Genomic DNA, 10701 nt, shown 5'->3' with positions numbered 1-10701 from the left:
CCGTTTTTCAAAGCAGACTTATTGAGGTATAGTTTACATGCCATAAAATGTGCCCAACCAATTAAATTGGTTTTTTGTTTGTTTGTTTGTTTGTTTATAGAGCTAAACAACCAGCACCACAATCTGAGCTGCATACTATTTCTATAGATTTGCCACGTACTGACATTTCACATAAATGTGAAAGTGAGTACTATATGCAATCATATAACATCGTGTCCACTTTTAAAAGAAAAAAGATTTGTTTTTGTTTTCACATAAGTAATATGTGCTTGCTTTTAATACGTCAAAACTACAAGTTAAAAAAAAATAAAAAGATAAAAAACAACTCTAATTCCACTACCAGGAGCTAGTGACAGTTAATTTATGGGCATATATTAAAAAGAGAGAGTAAAGTCAAAACCTTTTATTGCGGTCTACAGGTCCAGCATAATCTGGAGTCTTTCAACATCAGCTAATGCTTTGTTCCCACCCATTGCTCCACACTCTAGCCAAACAGGTTTTATTTGAGCTTCAGGAATATACCAAGCTCCTTGCACACACTATTCATCTTGCCTGGAACTCCTCTTTTACCCCCTGGAATGATTAACTCTTTCTCCTCCTTTAAGGGACTGTTTAGACCTCTGCTCTGTAGAAATGTCATCCCTGATTACCCTGCCTAAATTAGTCCCAAACTCTCTTCCTTTTCATATGTTCCTTTCATATCACCTGATTCGATCTGAAACATTCATCTGCCTGCTTGCATTTTTGTTTGTTTGTTTTACATCCTCCAAATGATTGCAAATTACAGGAGGGCAGAATGGCCAGTATCAAATATGTTGAATCCCTAGCACCTCTCACCAAACAGATAAGTATTAGTGGAATGAAAGGATTAAATAAAGCCTCTTAGCCTCTATGTGCCTCAGTTTCCTCATCAAAAACTGGGGAAAAAATTCAAGGCTTATTTGGTTAGGTGTCCCACTTCAGCACAGGTCATGATCTCCCGGTTTGTGGGTTCTGAGCCCTGGGTCCAGCTCTGTGCTGACAGCTTGCAGCCTAGAGCCTGCTTCAGATTCTGTGTGTGTGTGTGTCTCTCTCTGCCCCTGCTCTGCTCGTGTTCTGTCTCTATTTCTCTCTCTCAAAAGATAAATAAACATTAGAAAAAAAATTTTAGGGGCTCATGGGTGGCTCAGTCGGTTGAGTGTACGACTTCGGCTCAGGTCATGATCTAACAATTCGTGGGTTTGAGCCCCGTGTCGGGCTGAACAGCTAGCTCAGAGCCTGGAGCCTGTTTCGGATTCTGTGTCTCCTTCTCTCTCTGACCCTCTCCTGTTCATGCTGTCTCTCTCTCTTTCTCTCTCTCTCTCTCTCTCAGAAATAAATAAAAACATAAAAAAAATTTTAACGGGTAAAAATTGTACCTTCCTCGTAGGAGTTTTATGAGCACATAATAAGCATTCAATAATTTTTAAAATTATTATTAACATCATGATTTTAGGATCTTTGGGGAATACCTTTTTGATTGCTTTATTCCCTCTGGAACTTTTAGTTTTTATTTTGGTTTTGCAATTTTCTTCTTTTTAAATGTCCTATTTCCTTGGGTTGTTTAATCCTATCCTGTTTTATGCAGCTGGTATAGAAAGAAAGCCTAGGGTCTCATCTTCCCACCCCCTCTCCTGTCTAGAACAAGGAGAATTCAGAGTAGGGCCCAAGATTCAGAAGACAGGGAGGATGTAGATGTCTCTGACCTGTTGCTCTATGCCTTCACGAGAACTTCTTTTTCTTTGTCACTCTTTTTCTTGGCTTTACCTTTCTGAGCCCCTTCTCAACTCTAAAGTTTTCATAGCCCTTAGGAATGGCCAAGGTTAGCCTGTTTGTAGTGAGTTTGAGACTATAGGGATTAAAAAAAAAATAGAATAAGATCCCTTGAGATTCAACCCAGCACAATAAATCCAAGAGTTACACCTTGGGGATCAAAGGCATAATTCCTTAGCAAGTAATGTTATGCGTTATCTGAGCTGTTCTCCATAAATATCTCTTCATGGCTTCTGGAAGTAGACTACTAACCAAGGTCAAGACACTGCTGCTCACTCTCTTTCAATCAGCAACATGACTAACACATAGAATATGCTTTCTTTTTTCAATTTCCTCTCTTTCCCAATGACCCTACTCTCGAACAAGTAAATTAGGACAAGAAGGGTTCATGTTGGATCAGGAAAGAGTTCTGGAGATGGAGATGGTGGTGATGGTGGTGACGGTGACAACACAGTGGAAATGTACTGAATGCCACCGAACTGCATGCACACTTAAAAATGGTTACAATGGTAAATCTTATGCTATATTTTACCACAATAAAAAATGTTTTTTTAAAAAATGCAGCTATCCTAGGGGCGGCTGGGTGGCTTAGTCGGTTAAGCGTCCGACTTTCGCTTTGGTTATGATCGCGGTTCGTGGGTTCGAGCCCCGCATCGGGCTNTCCATACTGATAGTAAACTAAAACAGGAGATTAAGATAAAAATTCAGTATATATTTTTTTCTCCTTTTTGTTCTATCCTAACCAGGAGGCATGAAGTAGGAGTGGGTAAAAGCATACTAAACTGAATTTGAGAGGCTTGACCAAATCTAAGCTGGATTGATTTGGAACCGATTTGGAAAGAGAAGTTGAGTTTTGCATCCTCTAGAACGAATTCTACATCTTAACATTCCCTTTACCTAAAATGTCAGCAAAGAAAACACATGACAGGGGCGTCTGGGTGGCTCAATCCATTAAGGGTCCAACTCTTGATTTCAGCTCAGGTCAGGATCTCATGGGTTTGTGAGATGAAGCCTTTTGTTTGGCTCTGTGCTAACGGTGCAAAGCCTGCTTGAGATTCTCTCTCTCTCTCTCTCTCTCTCTCTGCCCCTCCCCCACTTGTGCACATACGCCTACTCTCTCTCTCTTTCTCTCTCAAAATAAATAAACTTTAAAAATTAAAAAATTACTTTTCAGAAAAAAAGAAATTACTTTTCAGATTCAACTTCTGGGACTCTAGTTTATGACTCCTGCTTTTAAAATCATGTTTCATATTTATAAACACCACTCCAAACTGGGATATTTTAGGCCATCTACCTTTCTTGTTATATTCTATAATTAAACTAGTAATTGAAAGACAGTCAGGGGCTATGCATTTCTTTTACTTCTAAAATGGAATATAGGGGCACCTGGGTGGCTCAGTTGGTTAAGCATCCGACTCTCAATTTCAGCTCAAGTCATGATCTCATGGTTCATGGGTTTGAGCCTTATGTGGGGCTCTTTGCTGATAGCACGGAGCCTGCTTAGGATTATCTGTCTCCCTCTTTCTATACCCTTCCCCTCCTTTCTCTCTCTCTCTCTCTCTCTCTCTCTCTCTCTCACACACACAGAGTCTTTCTCTCAAAATAAATGAGTAAAATTTAAAAAAGAAAAAGAAAACATATGACAACTTCTCAGCATTGCTCCTGTACAGCATTTATGACCATTTCCAAGGTCCTGCAGCTATTTGGACTGTTATACTTTATTATATTTCTTGAGAGAGAGAGAGAGAGGAAGAGAGTAAGTAGCAGAGGGGCAGAGAAAGAAGGGGACCGAGGATCCGAACAGGCTCTGTGCTGACAGCAGTGAGCCTAATATGGGGCTCGAACTCAACGAACCATGAGATCATGACCTGAGCTGAAGTCCAACACTCAACCAACAGAGCCACCCAGGTGCCCTGGTATTTAATTTTTATACAAAGGGGAAATGCATAACTTCATTTAAAAGACAACACTTTCTACATCTTCACTGCCCTCAAAAAACTGGCATTCATTGGTGATGATGGTGTATGTGGGTAAAATGTTCTAAAACTACTACCAGTGTATTGGTTACTCGTGCTATTAAATCACAGAATTTATGAACTGAAAACTAAGCTTGAATGAATGTATGCAACACTAAATAATAATGAGCTCCAGAAGGCCATGTCACTGAAGCAGTGCAAAAAGGAAAATAATTTCCAAATAGAGTCAGTGGAATAAAATTACAGCCTAATTTTCCTAGTTCTGTATTTACATTTTCACAGTCAATGTTTCTTCAATTTTAATGTGGTTTAAAATTATTATTACATCTTCCTTTACAAATGTTTGTATATAGATTTTTCCAATACTGTTTTATCTAATATTGCTTAAATTCTGTGTACGAAAGCAACAAATTTTACTATTCATAGCTAACTTATAATATAAATACCAGGGCAATATTATGAAGATCTGGAATCTTATATGAAGTTCCTTGATTGGAAAAGGTAGATAAAGGGCCCGTAGGGAAGCAGAATTCAATTCCCTTCTCTGAACTCTGAGAGCTATTGAAATTTGTTGCTTTATGTTGGTGTATTCTACTTCTTCTCTTGTTATGTAGATATATTTGTACTTGAAATTCCTCTGGAGGGTAAGATGATGTCTGAGATGTTCAATAAATATCTGCAGTTGAATATATATGTTAGTTAAAACAAAAATGGGAGAACTACATCACCCAAAGATAAATTAACCTAAAAGTAATGTTTCATGAACACACTCAGGCAGCGAAGAAGCAGCTAGATGTACTAGAGAACACACAGGGTTGGTAGCCAGAATGGAGAAACAGAAGAGGAATGCCGACAGAAATAGAAGAACTGAGAGCAAAACAGCCACTAAAAGTTCAAAGACAAGACTGCCTGGGCAGCATGTTATTGCCTAAAGCCAAGAAAGGACTCTTTTTTTCCTTCTAGGAGATGGGTACTGGGGCAGAGGAAAAACTAGCTTGCACAGGAAGATCGATGAGGATAACATATGATTTAAGAATCAAATTATTGGCTAGGATAAAAAGGACAGAAGAAATGGACTAAGACCTAGTCCTGGCCCTTCAGGCATTCTGATGCCTGAAGATGGAGAATTCAACTTCCATTTGCATAGTTTACTTAGTGTGATGGTTTGTCCTATGTTAACTTTATTAAGCTCTATCACATTTCCCCAGATCCTCTTCCCTGAAAGACTCCAAATTTGAGTTGGCCAAAAGAATTTCAGAGAGGGGCGCCTGGGGGTGGCTTAGTTGGTTGAGCACCGAACTTCCACTCAGGTCATGATCTCATGCCCTGTGAGTTAGAGCCCCATGTCAGGCTCTGTGCTGGAGCCTACTTGGGATTCTGTGTGTGTCTCTCTCTCTGCCCCTCCACTGCTCACGTGCTCTCTCTCTCTCTCTCTCTCTCTCCCTCCCTCTCTCTCTCTCACAAAAATAAACATAAAAAATTTAAAAATAATAATTTCAGAGAGATTTGGAAGGTGGCAGAGAAGTATCAGCCAGTCCCCTGAAGGTTATTGTGGTTAGATGCTGGAAGAGACAGATGCAGAGGACAGCAGATTTCGGCTTGTCTTCATTCTCCTCCAATCCACACTTGGCTCTTCATCCCAACTTTTGACCTTGCTGACCAACAGTGGCCCCAGGCCCAACATCAGATATTTGGTGGCTAATCCACAAAGGTGGTACTTGAATGGAGGCATGACTTCCCAGAGATCTCCCTAGAAGCCTTCCTTATCTAGTCCTGTTTTGGCAACTGGACATGCTTAGTTTCTTAGATTGATTATTTAGTTTCTACCTCTCTCATCTTCTGATGTGCTTCTTGGGCCTTTACTTCTCCAGTGCCCCCCATGATTATGTAAGGTCTACTTGTAAAAAAGAGAAAGAAAAAAGAAACTCTTCTCCCAGAACTCACAGTGGTTCTATGACTACATAGTGGTTCTCCCTGACTAAAAGAGTTATTAATTTCAGAGAAAACCTAGCTAACTAAATAATTCTTAAATAGTTATGTTAGGTTTAAAGTCCCCCTTTAAATACTTTCTTTGTTGTTTGTAGCAGAAATATATGAGCCGAGGGAGACCCTTCCATTCATCTGGTGTGAAGTATGAAATTACTAACTCTGATTGGATTTCTGATTGTAAAGATCTTGCAAACTAATTAGGGAGACAGATTTACCTAAATGTATCATATATACATGTATCTGTGTATGTATGTGTATGGCAGATATCATTGTTTGGCTAACTGACTTCCTATTGACAACCCTTTTCTCACCTGAACTTTCCAGCTAGGAGTGGCTATGTAAGAACATATTGTTCAATAAGATAAAATGAGAAGTCTGCTTGATGTGATTTTTGGAAGAACTTCTGTTTATAAATGAAAAGAGATGGACCTGGGTAGCCTATCTCTTCATTCTCTGCCCTGTCTTCCTAAAATTCAGATGTGGCTCTCAGAAGAGCAGTCATTTTCTGCTCACAAATAGACAAGCTAGCATGAGGAAAAGGTAAAGCGAATTGAAGAGACACTGGCCTTGAAGTAATCAAGCTGCAATGCCAGCATCTCTCTCTTAACTTCTTTTGCATAAAACCCTACAGTAGAGGTTCCTCTTAATTAAAGCTGAAAGCATTTTTAATTGAAACAATATGTTAATTAAAAAAAGAGTACTGCAGAAAGTAGCATATATAGGATTTTAGAATAGGATGATGAAGCTAAGAAGAGACCTAAGAAGTTTAACTAGATTTGGACTTTCAAGAGAAAAAAAAACTTAATAAACAGAATGATTGAAGGGCATTTCTGAGGAAGTTAATAGTGTAAAGAAAGGCACAGGAAGAAAAGCATACATATTTGAATTTATGCATGAGCTAATGAAGTTTCTATACTGGGGTGGGACATTGAGAAAATAAAGAAGGAAAGTTACTAGGATAATGTAGTGACACGAAATATTTACCAAAGCTTGCTTTGGGTCAGCACTTTATCCTTGTGACATAGTCATGAACAAAACCAAGTCCCTGCTCTCATAGAGTTCAGTTCCACCGGAGATGAAAGTTAAGATGTGAATGATGAAGTAGAGGCAAACTATTGTTAGTAAACTATTTTCTTCCCACGAGGTTGGTGAAGAAAGGAAAGAGAAAAATAGGTCCACTGGACATTGTAAATAAAGCAAATATAAAAAGTCTCTGAAAGGTGGAGATATTACATACTGACTACAGAGTTTGGGACCCAAGGAATGACATAGTAATGAATTATCTGCTGGGTTTTCTTTTACCTCATATATCTTGGACTGAGTGCTTGGACTAGGTGCTTAGACAAACAAAAGAAAGCATAAAAAAAGAAAAAAGCCTGCTCTTTATAGCTAATGAACCAGGAAAGGGGCAGCCTAGCAAGACAGAAAAGTTTAGATAATTAATACCTACTCTAACCAAACACCCAGGAGAAAACCTGTTGTCCTACCTCCATGATAAAAGAAGGAAACTTAAAACATCGGGAAGGAGGGGAAAAAAAAAAACAATGGAAAGAGCAGAAATATAGGTAAATACAATAGACTTTACTTCCCCTCTTGAGTGTTTCTAAATTCTGTTTTATAGTTGAAGCAAAAAGTACAACTCTTTCTAATGTGGTTTTCAGTGTGTGCAAGGGAATTATTTAAGATAATTATCTTATAAATGGTGGATAGTAAAAGGACTTAAAGAAAGGTAAGATTTTTACACTTCAAACTAGTGAAATATCAAGAAGTAGGTTTTGCTAAATTAGGTATGTATAATGTAATACCTACAGCAACAACTGAAAAATTTATGAAAGAAATATGCTAAAAAAAAAATGGATAAATCGAAATGGAAGTTTAACAAAGGTTCCAATAACCTACAGGAAGGTGGGATAAAGGAAACAAGCGAAAAATACCAGAACTAAGCTCTCACATATCAGTGATTACATTAAATGTAAGTGGTCTAATTGAAAGACAGAGATTGGCAGCATGGACTAAAAATAGACCTAATTGGGGCACCTGGCTGGCTCAGTTGGTAGAGCATGCAGCTCTTGATCTCAGAGTTGTAAGTTTGAGCCCCATGTGAGGTGTAGAGATTACTTAAAAGAAAATCTTAAAAAATATATGACCCAGGGCACCTGGGTGGCTCAGTCGGGCATCTGACTTTGGCTTGAGTCATGACCTCTCAGTTCGTGGGTTCAGGCCCTGCATCAGGCTCTATGCTGACAGATCGGGACCTGGAGCCTGCTTTGGATTCTGTGTGTGTCTCTCTCTCTGCCTCCCGCCCCCACACACTGTCTCTCTCCCTCTCTCTCCAAGATGAATAAACATAAAAAAAAATTTGTTTTTAAATATGACCCACCTATCTGCTGTCTACAAGAAATATACCTCAAATATAAAACAGTTAGTAAAGGCTGGAAAAACCATACTGTGAAAACATTTATCAGATGAAAGTAGGAATAGCTATATTAATATCAGATAAAGTAGACTTCTGAACAAAAAAATTACCAAAAATAGAGAAAAACAATAAATAATGATAGATGATAAAGAAAACATGGCAAAACCATAGCAATTCTCAGTGTATGTATTCCAAACAACAGAGCTACAAAATACAGAAGAAGAAACTGATAGAACTGAAAGGAGAAATAGTAAATCCACAACTGTAGTTGGAGACTTCAATATCTCTCTTTCAACAATTTATAGGACAAATAAACAAAAATAATGAAGAATAATATACAAGAGCTCAATGACATCAACCAGCAGAATAGGATATAAATTCATTGAATTCTATTCAACAAAGCAGAATATGCAGTCATTACAGACATATGGATAGACCACATCCTGGGCCGGCCATAAAACTATCCTCAAAAAAATTTAAAAGAACTAAAATTATGTAATGTGAACAATAGCCAAAACATGGAAAAAGCCTAAGTGTCCATCAACGGACGAATGGATCAAGAAGATGTGGTTTATCTATACGATGGAATACTACATGGCAATGAGAAACAATGAAATCTGGCCATGTGTAGCAACATGGATGGACCTTGAGGGTGTTATGCTGAGCGAAATGAGTCAGGCAGAGAAGGACAAATACCATGTGTTTGCACGTATGGGAGGATTAGGAGGAACTTAACTGAGGAACAAGGGGGAGAAGAAGGCGGGAAATGGTGGGGGAAAGGGAGAGAGGCAAACCATGAGAGACTCTTGAGTGCTGACAAAGACTGAGGACTGATGGAGGTGGGGGGGAGGGGGGATGGGCATGGAGGAGGGCGCTGGTGGGGATGAGCACTGGGTGTTATGTGGAAACTAATTTGACAATAAACTATTTGTAAAAAAAATAAATAAATAAAATAAAATAAAATTATGTAATGTGTGTTTTTTTGTCTCTATTTGCAGATAACATGATTGTTTATGTAGAAATCCCAAGAAATTACCAAAGACATCCCACAAAGAGACAAAAAAAAAAAAACCCCTCCTAAAACTAATAAATGAGTTCAGCAAGTTTTCAAAGTATAAAATAAATATACAAAAATCAATTCTACAAACTAGCAATAAACACATGGACACTAAAATTAAATTTTTAATAGCTCCAAAAAATTACATACCTAGTTGTAAATCTAACAAACCGTATATGGGGCTTATAGGATAAAAATTACAAAATGCTAATGAAAGAAATTAAAGAGTATTTAAATTAGTGGACAGACATATTGTGGTCATGGATTAAAAGACCCACCCAAGTAAAAATATAAATCCTCCCCAAACTGGGGTGCCTGGGTGGCTCAGCTGGTTAAGCATCTGACTTCAGCTTAGGTCATGATCTCATGGTTCGTGAGTTGAGCCTCCTGTCCAGCTCTGTGCTGACACCTCAGAGCCTGGAACCTGCTTCAGATTCTGCATCTCCCTCTCTGCCCCTCTCTCACCAATGCTCTATCTCTCTCTCCCTCAAAAAATAAATAAACATTAAAAAAATTTTTTAAATAAATCCTCCCCAAACTGACATGTAAATTTAACATAATTCCTATCAAAATCTCAGGAAGATTATTAAATAGATAAGCTTATTCTAAAATTTTTATGGAAAACCAAAGAACTGCAATATCCAGAAAAAAATTGAATGCCAAAAATAAAATGGAAGAAATTACTATATCTTATTTTTTTATTTATTGTAGAGATTCAGTAATCAAGATAGTGTACTTCACTAATCGAAACCATGACTCAGACAGAAAGACAAAATGATCGATTGAAACAAAAAGAGAAATGAGCTCACACATGTATGGTAAAATGATTTTTGACAAAGGTGAAAAAGCAACTCAGTGAATCAAGGATAGTTTTTCAGCAAAGCTGCTAGAGCATTTGGATATCCATAGACAAAAATACATACATACATACATAAGCAAGCAAGCCTTAGCTAAATATCAAAAAAAATAACTCAAAATGGATCATAGATTTAAACATAAGATATTAACCTCTAAAACTTTTAGGAGAAAACATTGGAGAAAAATCTTTGGGACCTAGGGCTTGGTGAAGAGTTCTTAACCATGACAACAAAAACATAATCTATAAAAGAAAAAGTTGATAAATAGGACTTCCCCAATATAAACAACTTTTAGTCAATGAAAGGTCTTATAAAGAAGATGAAAAGACAAGGTACAGATCGGGAGAAAATATTTACAAATCATGCCTGACAAAGGATTCTTATGAAAAATATATAAAGAAGGCTCAAAACTCAACAGTAAAAAAACTAATCCAATTAGAAAATGGGCAAAGGACATGAAGAGATATTTCATCTAACAGGGTATACAGACAGTAAATAGGCACATGGAAAGATGTTTAATATCACTAATCTTTAGGGAAATGGAAACCAAGGAGAACTTGGGTGGCTTAGTGGGTTAATCGTCCAACTCTTGATTTCAAGCTCGGGTCAAGATCT

Source organism: Crocuta crocuta, unplaced genomic scaffold (genome assembly GCF_008692635.1).
Source record: "Crocuta crocuta isolate KB4526 unplaced genomic scaffold, BGI_CrCroc_1.0 scaffold687, whole genome shotgun sequence".
NCBI classification, from domain to species: Eukaryota; Metazoa; Chordata; class Mammalia; order Carnivora; family Hyaenidae; genus Crocuta; species Crocuta crocuta.
This window is presented reverse-complemented; position numbering follows the sequence as displayed.